Here is an 18,534-nt window from a genome sequence, read left to right as displayed (position 1 = left end):
TATAATTTTTTTGCTTTAGTATCGTAGAGTCTTAACATTAGAAGCATATCAAAACAAGAACAAGCAAAAATATTCCAGGATAGAGTAGTTCAGAACACATGTTTATAAACATGTATAATTATACTGTTAAAAGACATGTAATTATGTTATAATATTAGTACGATGGTTCAAAACACAATATTTTACAGTGGGACACAGCTAAATAGGTAAGTCACAGATTCACCTTTGTGTGTTCTAGGTTGTCTCATCAAGATCATTAAAATGCAACAACCTAAAATTTGGAGGACAAGTTTCATCTTGTCCTCTCCGGGAACTGTAGTTTTGACAATGACAGCCTCAAAGTCAGCTTTATTTGTTCTAGAAATAGCTGGTCAGAGAAGAGTCCATGAGTAAGAATATCTTAAACTTTCATGGTTTCAGCCAAGAGTAGCTGTCTAAAATGTGGTATATTGGCTACAGTGCCAGGCTTGGCATTCATGAGGATAGTCACACACTTTTTAACATTAAACCAAACCACCCTATCCATCCCATTGGCTTTCTTTCTCTCTTTGTGAATCAAAGTAAATTCAGCATTAAGTCTGTTTGTCTGCAATTAGGTAACACTTTTGGAACTGCCTTCATGAGGGAAAGCAATGATAGAGTTCTTCTACTCTGTTGTATTTTCTTGAATCCACCGCAGACTATAAGTTCTGCACATAAACAATCTACATGACTATTTTTTAAAAATCTCTGTAACTGAGAGGTGCATATCTGCTTTGTTACTGAAATTGTATTGGTTACAAGTTTTGCAGAAATTGGAGCATGTCTCACTTAAAAATATTCTTATTGGGCATATGGGAATATCCCTGTGGATGACAATGCAAATTTTGCATTATTGATCATGATGAGAGGTTCCACTTAATTATCATTAATTTCTGCACACTCTGTGTGATATAGAAAGTTTTGTCTCACACGTCTTCAGCAGCCTCCACTCTGGTGTCCTGATTTCTGAACATCTTGGTGATCACCTTGCTCAGATCCAGGTCCACCTCTTCATCAGTTTCTGGGAATGTCCTAGGGGGAGCCTCTGCTGAATGTGCCATTTTGGGCATGGTGGAGGGTCCGTGGGACTAATGGGGGGCACAAGATGGCAATAATGGGAGTCACTTATTTTAAGAATAAAAAAATAAAAATTTTAGGAATTAAAACAAAACAGCTAATGTTCAAGAACAAGGTGAGAGATTTAATGGTAATATTTGTGAAATGTTTTAGAGGCTATAAAGAAGAATATTCTCAAAATGAATCAATTGTTTAATGTGGCTGCAAAGTCATCAATATATATGCAGTATTAGTGCAAGTGGATTAGGTGATGGCAGTATTCCACTGGCTGTGAGTTGATTGGGGCACACCTTTGGATTTGCTTTCAGCTTTGGGCAATACGTTAAAAAAATATAACATTATTTGTTTCCATTACAGAGTAGTGTATTTTCACTATTGAAAATCTGGAAAGTACAAAAAAAATACATCAAGTAAAAATCATCTATAATCTCATGAATTAGAACCATTGTTAACATGGGTTATATATTCTTCCGAGTTTATGCACACATAGATACACACAAATGATTTTATTATACGTATTTTGGTAATCTCTTTTTCTCCCACTTGGCAACATGCAGTGAACATTCAAATACTCTTAAGTTATTTCTTTAACATGTAAGTTTAATCAGATAGGTATACTGACCATACTATTATTTTTAAATACTGTAAATAATGCTGTGATGAACATAAGATAGATAAATATTTACTCAGATTCCAGATTATTATTTCCTTAAAGAACATTCTTAAAGTGTAAATTCCAGATAAAAAGAGTATTGGTGTCTTTATTAAGAGTATTGGTATCCTATAGACAAATGAAGTATGTTCAAAAGATAGTGACTTATTAGTTTTTTAATGTTTATTTTTGAGAGAAAGAGAGAGAGTGTGACCAGGTGAAGGACAGAGAGAGAGGGAAACACAGAATCTGAAGCAGGCTCCAGGCTCTGTGCTGACGGCTCAGATGCCGGGCTTGAACTCACAAGCTGGGAGATCATGACCTGAGCCGAAGTTGGACACTCAACCAACTGAACCACCCAGGTGCTCTGGTATTGACTTATTTTTACGAAGGGACTGGAAAAGATGCCATTTGAGAACAGTTGTAGGAGAATAATTGAACACAGTTGCAAGAGGAAAATTGGGGATTCAAAACTTCACATATTTCAGGGCTTGTTACACAGAGAAGAGGAATTATATGACTCAAAAATATAATATTTGGTACCAGTGGTTTGAAGCCACAGGGAGACAGATAGTATGATGCAGAAGTCCTTGTGACGGGCAGCACTATTAAAGCCAGGAGGAAGGAGGTTCACAGAAGAGAGTGTCCTGAACTCAGAGGCCACAAGAATCATGGTCAAGTATATTCAGGAGCTAAGCCTGGATTGGATTTTTCTAACCTTCCAGGTCAGTGACTTGTCCTAAGCAGAAAGTTTTCTTTAAAAATGAGTATGGATCAAATAATTTTGTTGTTATTTGTTTATTTTTTCATGTTGATAGAAATAATTTACATGAGCTTTTGAAAAAACAAAACAAAACAATAATAACCAAACACCTGTAGTGCTGGGTAATTTCAGAATTCAGGTATGTTTTCTTCCTAAAATAATTTTCATAATATATTTTTATAAAGGGATTGATAATTATTTCCATGGTCACTGTTTTCATTATCACCTGGATATTTAAAAATTTTAGATACCCTTGTTATTTATAATACACTCATATATGTAATAGGATGCCCAGTTATAGGTCCCATTTATTATTATTTTTTTCCTTTTATTCTAGGGAGAGAACTGTCAGAAAGTCATCTTGTTATGCTTTGTAGGTATAAAGGCTGCTTCCTCCACAAAGGGTCTTCCCAGAGGCAATTGGGGTTAAGAACACTACCTGACAGAGTAGTGGTAAAAAAGTATTGGATGTGAATGAATGAATGAATGAATGAATAGTGTAATGCCTTCTAGAGGCTGAAGAGGATACTTTTATTTTCTAAGAAGAGAGGAATAATCAGATTCTTGGTATTTCCCAGATGGAAGGGGAGCCCCTGCCTGATGTTTGAGAATGCATATTTCTTAGAAGGGAAGGGGTTTAGAATCTCAAGGTCTACACAAGGATTGTGCCTAAGCATAGTGCTTCTGGACTTGACCCCTTAGGGTAGACTGAGAATTGGCAACTATGGAAATTCAGGCAATAGAGAGCCTTGCTCTGTCTTGTTCTAATTCAGAGGGAGTTGGGTTATCTTCTCTTCAAGATCCACTTGATGCCTGTGTGGTAACCAAATGAATATCAACCCAGCTGACTAGCATCAAAATCCAATTTAGTGTCAGCATCATCTATTGAACTGGGATCAAGGGTATGAACCACAGTGTGCCAGCAAGAAGAATGGCAATAATGCAATTGTCAGAAGAATAAAGATTCCTTTGCCTGGGTGTAGAAGTTGGACCGACATTCTCACATATGGACTGAGAAAGCAGTCAGGTTTTGGGAAATTTAGGGAGGTTGTGCCTCCAAAGAAAGATCCAATAGGAAGTCAGTTAATTGATGGCAGGGATCCCTGCATGCTTTGTTTATTGATGTGTCCCAAGCATAGACCAGCTTAGTCTGGTCTATGAGTCTTATTGAGTGACCATAGTAGTCACTCAATAAATATTTTGCTAATATGATTTCTAAAGGTCCTGGGCTTTGTGAAGCAAAGTATGTTTCTGAGATTTTCTTACTAATTTACTGATTCAGATATTTCTTTTTTCCCTGTAACTCACACCATGTGACAAAGAAGGATGTTTATTTTAGATTCTGAGATTCTCATTTTTACTTAAAAATTTAACCATAATTAAAATTGTTTTTGTCCTCTTTTCCTTCCTGTAGAAAGGCTTCAAGACAGTATTTGAAAACATCACCCACAAAATGAGATCATTCAACCTGAAGCCTTTTGGCAAAATCAACATATTTTTGTGCTCTATTTGATACACAGATACATAAGAGTTTTGGTGGACAGCAGTTATCAGGTGAATTAAAGCTTCACTCTTCAGAATTGTGCACAGTTATATTGTAATGTGTATTATAGGATGTCTGAAGCTTCTGAAGAGGATAAAGAGAATGGAAATTTTCTTTGAAGATTGGAATTTATTTAACAAGAATTTTTGTAAAGTAAGTGAGAAAAGTTTCTATGGATATTATAGATTTCTTGACAAATTCTGAGGCCAAAGAAATAAGATTATAAACTGAGGATTCAACAAAAATTAGAATGATTTTTACATACAGATCTAATGATTTTAAATGGTGTTCAGATATAATGTGAACAAATTCCAATGAGCTGAGGAACTGTAATATAAGGAGGAGCTGTTTCAATTTGGTAGAGACAGAGCGTGAAGTTTTTTAACACCTAGCAAGAGAGGTGCTGTAAGTTCATATTCTTACTGAAGCTACCCTTTTGAGATTAGACTTAAAAAAATCTTTTTTGACTGAGTTCACATGTTCAAAGGCCAGAGAATCATTTGGGACAAGGGCTTTTTTTATCCACTCTAAATCCAGGGATGAATCCAGCGTTTAGAAAATATTCAGACTGTCTGAAAGTTAATGCCCGGCAAGCACGCTGGATGTTCTGGATGAACAACTTCTACATGATGTCCTTTATAGTAACATGACAATCAGATGTGCCCAGTCACCAGTACTTGGCAAGGAGCTTCCGTTTGATATTGTTATGAATATAAATGAGGATGAAGGGCAAAGATTTTGGACTGGGAATTTTTAAACTAGGGCAAAATTCACATTGTTCTCTTGTCAGTTATTAAGCCTTCAACCTAAACTGTTTCCACCACCCCCTCCCACAGCATTACAGACCTATTTATTTATTATGTATTTCCCAGAGTTTTTGAGATAAAATTGACATATAACATTGTGTAAGTTTAAGGTGTACAACATGGCGATTTGATAAATGTGTATATTGTGAAATGATTGCCACAGGAGGAAGTTAACACATCCATCACCTCACATAGTTGCCTTTTGTCTTTAAGTGGTGAGAACTTAAAAGATTTATTATTTTAGCAACTTTAAAGTATACAGTGCACTTTTGTTTCTTTGATTTTTTTTTTTTAAGTAGGCTTCACACCCAGCACAGAGCCCAACATGATGCTTGAACTCATGACCTTGAGATCAGAGCCTGAGCAGAAATCAAGAGTCAAACACTTAACTGACTGAGCCACCCAGGTGCCCTTATGGTGCACTGTTGTTAACTATTGTCACTCTTAGATCCTGAGAACTAGTTTTGTCACTAGAAATCTGTGCCTTTGACTACTTTAACCCATTTTCCCCAACCTCACCCCTGGCAACCACAAATCTAATCTCTGTTTCTGTGAGTTCAATGTTTTTAGATTCCACGTATAAGTGATATCATATAGTATTTGTCTCTCTTACTTATTTCACTCAGCATATGCCCTCAGATTTATCCATATTATCATGAATGGCAGAATTTCCTTCTTTTTTGTGGCTGAATAATTCCATTGTATGCATACAAACCACATCTTTATCCATTTATCCGTTAGCAGACACTTAGGTTGTTTCCATGTTTTGGTTATTGTGAGTAATGTTGCAATGAAAATGGGAGTTCAGATGTCTTCAAGGTAGTAATTTCATTTCCTTTGGACATATACCCAGAAGTGGGGTTACTGGATCATATAGTAGTCCTATTTTTAATTGTTTGAAGAACCTCTATACTGGTTTTCATAGTGGCTGCGCCATTTACATTTCCACCAACGGTGCACAAGGTTTCTGTTTTTCCACATCTTTACCAATACTTATCTTTTGTCATTTTGATAATAGCCATTGTAACAGATGTGAAATGATATCTCGTGGTTTTGATTTACATTTCCTTGATGAAGAGTGATGTTTTGCATGTTTTCATGTACTTGTTGGTCATTTGTGTATCTTCTTTTGAAAAATGTCTTTTCAGATCCTTTGCCCATTTTAATCAGCTTGTTTTTTGTTTTTTGTTTTTTTTTACAATTGAGTTCTGTGAGTTCCATATACATTTTGGATATTGACCCTTTATCAGATGGTCTGTAAATGTTCTCTTCCGTTCCATTAGTTGCCTTTTTTTTTGTTGATTGTTTCTTTTGCTGTGCATAAGTTTTTAGTTGATTCAGTCCTACTTGTTTATTTTTGCTTTTGTGGCTTGTGCTTTTGTTGTCATATCCAAAAAATTATTGTCAAGATCAAGGTCTAGATCCTGTTGCTCTGTTTTCTTCTAGGAGTTTTAGTTTCAGGTCTCACATTTAAATTTTATTTATTTATTTATTATGAAATTTATTGTCAAATTGGTTTCCATACAACACCCAGTGCTCATCCCAACACGTGCCCTCCTCAATGTCCATCACCAACCCTCCCCTCCCTCCCACCCCCAATAAACCCTCAGTTTATTCTCAGTTTTTAAGAGTCTCTTATGGTTTGGCTCTCTCCCTCTCTAACTTTTTTTTTTTCTCCTTCCCCTCCTTGATGGTCTTCTGTTAAGTTTCTCAGGATCCACATAAGAGTGAAAACATGGTATTTGTCTTTCTCTGTATGACTTATTTCACTTAGCATAACACTCTCCAGTTCCATCCACATTGCTACAAAAGGCCATATTTCATTCTTTCTCATTGCCACATAGTATTCCATTGTGTATATAAACCACAATTTCTTTATCCATTCATCAGTTGATGGACATTTAGGCTCTTTCCATAATTTGGCTATTGTTGAAAGTACTGCTATAAACATTGACACTGCTAGGAATTTACCCAAGGGATGCAGGAGTGCTGATGCATAGGGTCACTTGTACCCCAATGTTTATTGCATTTAAATTTTTAATCCATTTTGAGTTAATTTTTGTAAGTGGTATAAGGTAGGGGTCTAGCTTCATTCCTCTGCATGTGATCATCCAGTTTCCTCAGCACCATTTATTGAAGAGATTATTTTTGCCTCATTGGATATTCTTGGCTCCCTTGTCAAATATTCGCTGACTTCTATATGTGGGAGTTTATTTCTGGGCTCTCAATTCTGTTCCATTGATCTATGTGTCTTTCTTCATACTAATACCATACTATTTTTATTACTATAGCTCTTTGGCATAGTTTGAAATCAGGAAGTATGATGCCTCTAGTTTTGCTCTTTTTCTCAAGATTGCTTTGGCTATTTGGTATCTTTTGTGGTTCCGTACAAATTTTAGGACTTTTTTTATATTTCTGTGAAAAATGCCATTGGATTTTTGATAGAGATTATATTGAATCTATAGATGGGTTTGGTTAGTATGGACTCTTTAATAATATTAACTCCTCTAATCCACAAACATGAGATATCTTTCCATTTATTTGTGTCTTCTTCAATTTCTTTCAGCCAAGTCTTATATTTTTTAGTGTAAAGACCTTTCACCTCCTTTAAATTTATTCCTAAGTATTTTATTGTCTTGGTGTTATTGTCAATGGGATTTTTATTTCTTTGTCAGATATTTCATTGCTAGTATATAGTAATGCCATTGATTTATGTACTTTGATTTTGTATCATGCATATTTCTTGAATTCATTTATTAGACCTAAGAGTTTTGAAGGGCAGTCTTTAGAGTTTTCATATCATCTGCAAAAAAAGACAATTTCACTTGTTTCTGACTTGGATGCCTTTTACTTCTTTCTCTTGCCTGATTGCTCTGGCTGGGAATTCCAGTACTGTGTTGAATAGGAGTAGCGAGAATGGGCTCACTTTTATTGTTCCTGATCCTAGAAAAAAAAAACTTTGAACCTTTCACCGTTGAGTATGAAGTTACCCAAGGGCTTATCATATATGGCCTATATTATGCAGAGATACATTTCTTCTGTATCCAATTTCTTCAAAAGTTTTATCATGAAAAGATGTTGAATTTTGTCAAATGCTTTTTGCATATATGTATATGATAATATGATTTTTATTTTTCTTTATATTAATGTATCACATTTAATGATTTGTGGATGTTGAACTATCCTTGCAAGCCAGGTATAAATACCACTTGATCAACGTGTATGATCTTTGTATGTGTTATTTAATTCAGTTTGTTATTTTGTTGAGAATTTTTGCCATCTATATTAATCAGGGATATTGGCCTATAGTTTTATTTGTAAGTGTCCTTAACTGGTTTTGTATCAAGATAATGATGATCTCATAAAATGATTTTGAGTATGTTCTGTTCTCAGTTTTTTGGAAGAGCTTGAGAAATGATTGGTATTTAGTCTTTAGATATTTGGTCGAATTCACCAGAGAAACCGTCTGGCCCTGGGCTTTTCTTTATTCGGAGGTTTTTGATTACTTAGTCAATCTCCTTACTTGTTTATTTGTCTGTTCATATTTTCTATTTCTTCATGATTCAGTCTTGGTAGTTTATATGTTTATAGGAATTTATCCATTTCTTTTAGTTTGGCCAATTATTGGTGCATAATTGTTCATAGTAGTTTATTATGATTTTTTGTATTTCCACGATATCAGTTGTAATGTCTCCCTTTCATTTCTTATTTTATTATTTGAGCACTGTCTCTTTTTGTTTTTCTTGGTGAGTCCAGCGAAAGGTTTGCTAATTGTATCTTTATCTTTTAAAGAAACCAGCTCTTAGTTTCATTGATCTTTTATTTTTCTGTTCTTTATTTCATTTATTTGTGGTCTGATATTTATTTCCTTCCTTCTGCTAACTTTTGGCTCAGTTTCTTCTTCTTTTTCTACCTCCTTGAATTGTAAAATTAGGTTGTTTATTTGAGATATTTATTTTCTTAATGTAGGCGTTTGTCATTGTAAACCTTCCACTTAGAACTGCTTTCCCTGCATCCTATAAGTGTTGCATTTTCACTTTCATTCACCTCAAGAATTTTGAAACTAATGGAAGATTCACATCTTCCTTTGACATTTACTAAGTCTTCTCCCCAATTTGTCCTTTTTTAATGCATTTCGAATAATTTTTCTATTTTATTAAGATGCCTAGAAACAGTACCATTTATGTCTGTACATAATGTATAGTATACCTCCATTTTTCTTGACTTCATGACTTTCATGACTTTACTTCTTTTTATAATTATTCCACTGTTCATATTGGTCCAATATGCAGAGCACGTGGATTGAGGACATTTGGTGAGGCAGGTCTCGTTTGGGTCCAGGAGCCCCCACTTCCAGGATGCCAGCAGGTGTGGAAGTGCCAGGCCAGTCAGTCAGGTGGATAATGGGACAGTGCCCCAGGCTTTACGATGTTAGGGCTCTAATGGTAAGGACACCAAAATATAGTCTCCTGAGACTCTTCTGCTCCCTCACAGTCAGGTTTCTTTTGCTCTGTAGATCCCATAATGACATTGACTTTTTGCTGAATATAAAAGTTGATTCACTGTCATGGTAGAAATATTGGAAAATACAGAACAACTTTTGAGAGAGCAAACAAATATAGCCTATGACTATATAGAGATAACCATTGTTGATATTTTGATATGTTTCTTTCTAACTCTGAAAAAGGTCCTCCTCCCCCAATCCATATTATACAGGGTTTTCATATTTATACAAATCTTTCCTCAGTTAATGTTGTATTATGAACATTTTTGTTAAATCATTAATAAACCATTGAAAGTAAGAATTCCTAATGACTACATAAACTTGAGCATAAAGATATACTACAATTTATGTGATGATTTCCCTGTAATGCTCATCCTTGCACACAGATCTTAATGTGTATCTTTGATGGATTTTCATCATTTTATCTTGCAAAATGTCAAATATATATAAAAGAAGGAAGACTAGTAAAATGAATATCTAATCATCATCTAGTTTCAACAATTAAAAACTCACAGACAAAGCTATTTTATCTACAAAACTCTATGCCCCAGATTGTTTTGAAGCAAATTCCAGACATTATTAACATGTCAATATGTACATCTAAAAGATAAGTAATCTCTTAAAATTATAGCAGCTCTATCATATGACACCTAAGAAATTCACCATAATTCCTCATCATGTCATATTTTTTTTTAGGTAGTAGATTTTTAGAAGTGAATGATAACTTCTTGAACAATAAGTTTCTTTAAAAAATTTTTTTTTTAACGTTTTTATTTATTTTTGAGACAGAGACAGAGCATGAACGGGGGAGGGTCAGAGAGAGAGGGAGACACAGAATCTGAAACAGGCTCCAGGCTCTGAGCGGTCAGCACAGAGCCCGACGCAGGGCTCGAACTCACGGACCGCGAGATCATCACCTGAGCCGAAGTCGGATGCTTAACCAACTGAGCCACCCAGGCACCCCTTGAACAATAAGTTTCTTGATAAATATTACTTTCTAGAGGAGTTAAATTTTTTTTAGATGTTTATTTATTGAGAGAGAGAGAGAAAAAGAGAGAGAGCAAGTGGGGGAGGGGCAGAGAGATAGGGAGACACAGAATCCAATGCAGGCTCCAGGGTATAAGCTGTCAGCACAGAGCCAGACACAGGGCTCAGACTCACAAACTGTGAGATCATGACCTGAGCTGAAGTCGGATGCTTAACTGACTGAGCCGCCCCAAGAAACGTTTTAAAGTTAGTCCTTCTATGACAGTAAATGGGGATTTCTGTCTGGCATTCAGAATCTCATTGAGCTATCGTATTTTTAAATGGTGAAAAATTTGAGGGGCAAACAATGGGGAGGCAGTAGAAGGAAGTGGTAAACATTCAGTCTCTGGAGCAGACTATCTGGGGGCATCTCTGGGTTCTACCACTTACTATTATCATATCTTTGTACAGTGTCATTTTCAGCAATAGCAATTACCCTTGGGTAATTGGGTTCACACCCATTTTGTATGCTAACTTCACCTCTGCTTTTACTTTATTTTTCCTTTGTCTTGATTCCATTTACTTAGAAAAATTTGCTAGGTATTGTTAGAGACAAATTAGTCGCTAAGAAAGGAAAAACACAAGGTGCTATGTTATCATACAATAGGTAATTAACCAATCATTAAAACTGCTCCCAATTTTTGCCTATTTTAAATAATGTTGCAATGAGCACATTCTGTGAGCAAAGAGTTTCCTCCATTTTGATTACCTCTTGAGGATAATTTTCTACAGGTGAGATTACAAGGTCAAAGGGATGGGGTTCCTTATAGCTTTTTATGACTTGTTTTCCAAACAGTTTGCACTGTCTTCAGAAGATATGAGTTTACCAGTTTTACTTTACCTTTGGAAGCATTGGTTGTCATTGGAAAAGAATTATTTTTTTGCTGAACACCTAAATAATTATACCCTAAATTGTTTGATAACTAGCAGAGTAGAATATTATCCTTGCATTTTTATTTACTCATTAATTCCATCTTACCTTCCAGGAAAGAGTAAGTGAAAAGAAATCTGGGATGAAAATGTAGAGAGAAAAGATCAAATAGCAATTCTCAGAGTGCTGGATTGTGCTTTGAGTAATATCAATGAACCCTAAGGATGATAAATTAATTTGTAAGCTGTGAGAAAAAATAAGAGATCTGTGATAGCGAACATGTGACCTCAGCCATGGTAGAATTCACGACATTCACAGAATCCAGATTCTGGAATGCTTTATACAGTAGGGGGACTTGAGTGCAGAGAAAGCAGTATTTGGAAAGGTGTAAGAGAGAGTATGTTTCAGACATCTGGGTTCTCACTTGCATTGTTTAAGATCAAGTCTTCAGAGCATCTCATCTGGCCTCCTATAGGAGCCTCCAAGGCTTTCCTTGTTTTCCACCTCTCCACAAACAATTCATTTTCTCTAAGCTGCTTCCAAAATGATATTTCTAAAACACAAACATATACATTGTCGATGTGTCTGCCTCCTTAGGGTTTTAGAATCTTATGGACTACATCTGACAAGGAAATTTGTGAGCCAGCACTAGCCTTCTGAAATTTATATGGAAACATGTCTGCAGATTGATGGTTGACTATAAACCACCTTCTCCCAAGAATTTATAGCTCACATGAGATCTTAAGGTCAAGACCACCTAGTTATTCGTTGGAATGGCAGTTTATTGCCTTGACAGAGATTTTAACAACTATTTTGTACTATAAATCTTTTGATAAGAATAGTCCCACCTGTTTTACTACCTGAACATGGTTCAGAAATTGCAGAGCATAAAAAGGTAGTATTTGTTAACAAGTTTAGTGTCCTGTTTTTAACCATCTAAATATTTCCTGGCAATACATTCTTTGTTCAGTACAATGTTAGGAGTTTTGGAAATTTTGGGAAAGTCTAGAGTTAATACTGCTTTTATCCTTATTGGAAAGACAAAGTATACATATAATGAAATTAAATAAAAATCATAGTTTAGTAATAGCCTAAATAATATAAAATGAAAAGAATCAGAAATAAACATAATAGCTAACACTGAATACTTACTATATGCCACAAACTGTCCTGAACACTTCACATTAATTATTTCACTGTCAAATTTAATTTTTACAACTGCCCTATGAGGTACCTAATTAAAGGTCAAATGTGAACTATAGATTCACATATGATTGACTACTAATTTGATTAAATCCATAGGAAGGAGAAATCATTTTCAGAATCATCATAGAAGACTTTAAGATACCCACAAATGTATGGGCAACTAATCTTTGACAAAGCAGGAAAGAATATCCAATGGAATAAAGACAGTCTCTTCAGCAAGTGGTGCTGGGAAAACTGGACAGCAACATGCAGAAGAATGAACTTGGACCATTTTCTTACACCATACACAAAAATAAACTCAAAGTGGATGAAAGACCTCAATGTAAGACAGGAAGCCATCAAAATCCTCGAGGAGAAAGCAGGCAAAAACCTCTTTGATTTTGGCCGCAGCAACTTCTTACTCAACACATCTCTGGAGGCAAGAGGAACAAAAGCAAAAATGAACTACTGGGACCTCATCAAAATAAAAAGCTTCTGCACAGCGAAGGAAACAATCAGCAAAACTAAAAGGCAACCGACAGAATGGGAAAAGATACTTGCAAATGACATATCAGATAAAGGGTTAGTATCCAAAATCTACAAAGAACTTATCAAACTCAACACCCAAAAAACAAATAGTCCAGTGAAGAAATGGGCAAAAGACAAGAATAGACACTTCTCCATCTCCATTGGACATCCAGATGGCCAACCGACACATGAACAAATGCTCAACATCACTCATCATCAGGGAAATACAAATCAAAACCACAATGAGATATCACCTTACACCTGTCCAAATGGCTAACATGAACAACTCAGGCAACAGCAGATGTTGGCGAGGATGCAGAGAAAGAGGATCTCTTTTGCATTGTTGGTGGGAATGCAAGCTGGTGCAGCCACTCTGGAAAACAGTATGGAGGTTTCTCAAAAAACTAAAAATAAAACTACCCTACGATCCAGCAGTTTCACTACTAGGCATTTATCCAAGGGATACAGGTGTGCTATTTCGAAGGGACACATGCATCGCCATGTTTATAGCAGCACTATCAACAATAGCCAAAGTATGGAAAGAGCCCACACGTCCATCGATGGATGAATGGATAAAGAAAATGTGGTATACATATATATATATATATATATATATATATATATACACACACACACACATATATATATACACACACACACACACACAATGGAGCAATCAAAAAGAATTAGATCTTGCCATTTGCAACTACGTGGATGGAACTAGAGGGTATTATGAAGTGAAATTAGTCAGTCAGAGAAAGACAAAAATCATATGACTTCACGCATATGAGGACTTTAAGAGATAAAACAGATGAACATAAGGGAAGGGAAACAAAAATAATATAAAAACAGGGAGGGGGACAAAACAAAAGAGACTCAAAAATATGGAGAACAAACTGAGGGTTGCTGGAGGGGTTGTGGGAGGGGGGATGGGCTAAATGGGTAAGGGGCATTAAGGAATCTACTGAAATCATTGCTTCACTATATACTAATTTGGATGTAAATTTTAAAAAATAAAAAATAAATTAAAAAAAAGATAGGATAGAATTTGGAACTATATTTGAGGGCTGGGTCAGAACTGGATAAACAAATGTAAGTAGGAAGTAGTTTAGATGAGGGGTGCTATAAGCAAATTCCCAAAGGTAAGGATCTAAATGAATGTTAGTAGGAGAGTGTTGCAGCCCATAGGGAATTTACAAAAGATGATGATACAGGAAGGTAGATGAAATTAAGTAGGCTAGCAATAAAATACACGTGTACAACCATGACTCTCAGGCAATGAATGCTTACTCTTCCCCTTGAACTTGGGAGAACAAAGAATTAGGCTCCTGAACTTCTCCAATTCTACATTTAGCCTTTCAGTAATGTAGTGCCTACTGGAGTTGCTCTTCAGCAGCAGGTTCAGACTGGGGAATTGTCTTGCTATGTAGTTTCTGTTGATGTCAGAGTAGATATGTACAAATTTGAAGTAACACACATTCTTGAGGACTGTTATTTGAAAACCCTCCACATTTTGGAATCAGCATTTATGGTTTTGAATATCCTTCTCAAGCCATGGCAATTAATCACAGGTTCTGCTACTTTATGTTTCTATACTCAGTAAGTAATCTGTGTATGCCATGCATGGGTATAGTATAGGCTGTAGTAATTTCTCTGAAAAGGGAAAACTATCAATTCCTGGCATTATTCTTGACACCTTTTTTCTTTGAACTATGGGTTTTCTGACATAGCTCTTGTGGTCTCATTTTGTTACTTACTAGGCCCTATATTTCTTTCCAGCTTAGTAGAGTAGTTAGGAGTGCAGACTCTGGAGCTGAATTGTCTGGATACAAACCCTGGCTGCTCCATGGGTTTCTTCTCTTCCCTTCTCTTCTTTTGTCTTCTCTTCTCTTCTCTTCTCTTCTCTTCTCTTCTCTTCTCTTCTCTTCTCTTCAATTCTCTTCTCTTCTTTCTCCTTCATTCATTCTTTCTTTTTTTCTTTTTTTGGTAATTGTTGGCATAAGGGTTCCCCTCTCTGATTATTGATTTCCTCATCTGCAAAATGCTGATAATAATTGTATCTAAATCATAAAGTTACTGAGATTAAGTGAATTACATAACATTCTTCCCACTTGTTTGCATGGATGTATTTGAGATTGGGTCATTTTGCAGGTGAACAATGGGGTCTTCTACTTTTATCTGGCAGACTTCTAGTGATACCATAATTTTCAGATTTTTTTCCCTCCATTACTTACCTGGAATAGACATATCACCATGTCACACTTTAATTTTTCCTTTCTTAATATTTTACTACTTAAAGTTAGCATCTTTTTGGTGTTACTTAAAATGCCTTAATTTTTTTTTAAGTCATCTTCATGCCTAGTGAGGAGCTCAAACTCACAACCTGGAGATCAAGAGTCACATGCTCTACAGATTGGGTGAGCCAGGAGCCCCATAAAATGCCTTTAAATTTAACCACAAAAATCATCCTCATGTACAGTACTTGCACATTACATTTAAAGTGATGAGTTATGAAAACAATGATGAACCATTTTAAGTTATAATGAAATGGTTTATAGTCCTCTCTTTAAATTGGGTTCTCCAGATATGGTATTATTATTATGTTTAATCACACCAAACTTATTTCATCTTAGAATTACATTTGTCTTCATATTTTGAATGCATACTTAGCAAATAGTGAGCTTTAAGAGGCAGCTTTTATCACAAGATTCAAATACTTAAGATTATATTACATTTGGAGTTTCTGGCAGAGTGTTTTTCCTGTACCCTGCTACCATTTCCATGGAGAAAACGTCCAGGTTCTTTAACTGAAGTGGAATTTAATTGCACTGAATTTATCATTCTGTTTTTAACTGTCCCTAGTTGTACTTATTGGTGACTCACATGATTTAGGTGGCATGGGACATCTACCAGATTTGTGATTATAGACCTGCCTCTCAGAACTCTCTTCTGGGGAGTTTGAGTTCTGAATTGGTCTTCCTGGGGGTGATTGTACATTCTAACATTAGGAGAAATCTGTTTGCTTTGTAGTTGTTCTGTGTAGGGCAAATATGAGACAACATGTTGTCTTAATTAGTTTTCATGTGAGATATACTAGGTTATATTTGCATTTTGATGCTTCTTTGCATCACATGCTTGATAACTTCAATATTGTTCTATTATAGCTTCCCAGTCATTGTTTCCTCCCTCTCACATTAAAATCTTTGATTAGGTCATAGAGTATTTGGACAAATACACTCTTTCGATTTATGTAAGTGGTACCTAGTCTTTTTTTAAAAAAATTTTTAATGTTTATTTATTTTTGACAGAGAGAGACAGAGCAGAGTGTGGGGGGGTGGCAGAGAGAAAGGGAGACACAGAATCTGAAGCAGGCTCCAGGCTCTGAGCTGTCAGCCCAGAGCCTGAAGCGGGGCTTAAACTCACAGACTGTGAGATCATGACCTGAGCCAAAGTCGGACGCTCAACCGACTGAGCCACCCAGGCGCCCCTCGTGGTACCTAATCTTTTAGCAGGAACACGTATTATTATAAAGACCAAAGTCCAGGAAGCCAAATACTTTTCCTTTCATGTCACATATGTAGACCATTGCTCCGTTCCTGCCATGTTTCTTTTTCCCTGTAGTCATGGTCATCAAGTGACAGAAGTGATAAAACCACTATTTGTGCTTAGGAGTTTCTGTCATTTCCTTCATCTCCATATTCGTAGGTGGGGGTTGGCAGTGGCCAGTGAGTCTGATGAGCTGTGGCCAGGGTTGGGGAGGTTGTGCCTGCATGAGTCTGGAGGCTGTCCTCCTGGAGAGCACATCATGGTGGTTCTGGCTATGACAAGACTGGTTCTTACACCCTTCCTCTCGGAAGATAGCATACCTTTTGATTTTCTCCAGTGTTCTAGTTCTAGTTCTAGTTCTCCAGTGTGTGCTGCGACCACAGAGCCTCCAGGCTCGTGCTTATTGGTGGGAAGTAGCCAACTAATATGAAGTCCTTCTCTCCCTGAACTGTCTTAGTATCTAAGGACATGACATGCTTTCTCTTAGGGAGTCTGAAGTTCTTTCTCCTTTCTTCACTTGCATACTAGGTTGATAATTAGATTTCTGTTCACTCATCAGAATATTCATTTCTAGCTCCTTCAATATTTTTCTTTCTAATTTTTAAAGAATGCTCTCTGTCTTGTCCAGCTCTGCTGCCATAGCAAAACACCGTGACTGGGTGGCTTAAACAATGGAAATTCGTTTTCTCACAGTTCTGGTGGCTCCAAGTACAAAATCAAAGTACCGGGATGGCTGGTTCTGGTGAGAGCTTTCTTCCTGCCTTATAGATAGCTGCCTTCTTGTTTTGTCCTCTTAAGGTGGTGAAGGGGGTGGTGGAGAGAGAACTCTCTGGTGTCCCTTCTCACAAGGGCACTAATCTCATCATAAGGGCCCACCTTCATGACCTCATCCAACCCTAATTACCTTCCAAAGGCCCTGTTTCCAAATACTATCACACTGGGGATTAGGGTTTCAACTTAGGAATTTGGGGGGAGGCACAATTCAGTCCATAGCCCTCACTTATCTCCAAAAAGAAAATATGAAAAAACATTCCTCACAGGTTGGGAGAACAATTGAACTTGCACTCATGTCCAAGCCTGAATGCACCTCTCTATTATATTATAGCCCTCTGCTCCTGGGATTGGGTTTGTGCCTCTTTCTCCCTCATAGACCGTGAACTCCTTGAAGGCAGAGAGTTTGGCTCACTTGTAGTTTCTATACAGTAACAGAGTAATCCATAAACATGGTTTAATCAAAGAATAGATAAGTCATCTCAGTCTTAAATATGCCCTCAATGGTTTGATCACCATGGTTTTGTCAGTGCCCATTTGGTTGAACTTCAGCTTCTTTTCATGTTCTTATCCCCATTTCCATATTGCTGGCTATCTTCTGTTCTTTATGTGACAGGCAACACAGAAAGCTGGACCTTTTACATTGTTTAGCACAATTCTTTCTGTAGCTGCTTTGCCGGATTAGCAGTGACAGGTTATTAGCATTTTTAGTATTCCTCTGTGCACTTCAGGGGATGGAGTAAAGGCCAAGTTCACTTTTGTCATGTATACTCACCTTACATTTGGTCACTTTTTCCCAAATATAAGGATAGCAAATTTTTTTTTTTTCATTTCAGAATTAACAGAATCTGTGATAATTAATCTGTGGTGTTTTTTCTTTTCTCATAAGCATAATTATATAGAGATCATTTCATTGAAAAACCCCACAAATAAATTCCAAAGTTGTCAAAACAGCCCCCACCAAAATTCAGATTTGAACCAAACCAAAACATATCACACACACACACACACACACACACACACACACACACACACCACACTAATAGATGAAGTTGTCATTAATTATACACTTTGATATATTTGGCATTGTCATAATTGGTAAATTTTTGAAGTTAAAAAGATAGAAATCCTGGTCTCTGAGTGAAGACCGGAGGAAATAAAATAGAAAGCCAAGTAACGAATTACATTAAAAATGAAAGGGCTGTGAATCCAGACATCAAATATGACCAAGTGTGAGCTAT

At 36.3% G+C, this 18,534-nt stretch overlaps 1 long non-coding RNA gene across 4 annotated transcripts in view; it reads left to right on the top strand.

Moving 5' to 3' along the window:
• LOC125163386 (uncharacterized) overlaps nucleotides 1–18,534 on the top strand; it is a 125,900-nt gene that overhangs the window by 47,908 nt on the left and 59,458 nt on the right. For 3 of the 4 annotated variants that reach the window (XR_007151435.1, XR_007151432.1, XR_007151433.1), the window contains exon 5: nucleotides 4,127–4,209. The exons of the other annotated variant lie outside the window; for it this stretch is intronic. This is a non-coding gene — a long non-coding RNA (uncharacterized LOC125163386). The remainder of the gene's footprint in view (nucleotides 1–4,126; nucleotides 4,210–18,534) is intronic. 4 annotated transcript variants of the gene reach the window in all.

The sequence above is a fragment of the Prionailurus viverrinus genome, chromosome B1 (genome assembly GCF_022837055.1).
Source record: "Prionailurus viverrinus isolate Anna chromosome B1, UM_Priviv_1.0, whole genome shotgun sequence".
NCBI lineage: Eukaryota > Metazoa > Chordata > Mammalia > Carnivora > Felidae > Prionailurus > Prionailurus viverrinus.
The sequence above is the reverse complement of the archived record's forward strand: the minus strand, read 5'-3'. Positions and strand labels throughout refer to the sequence as shown.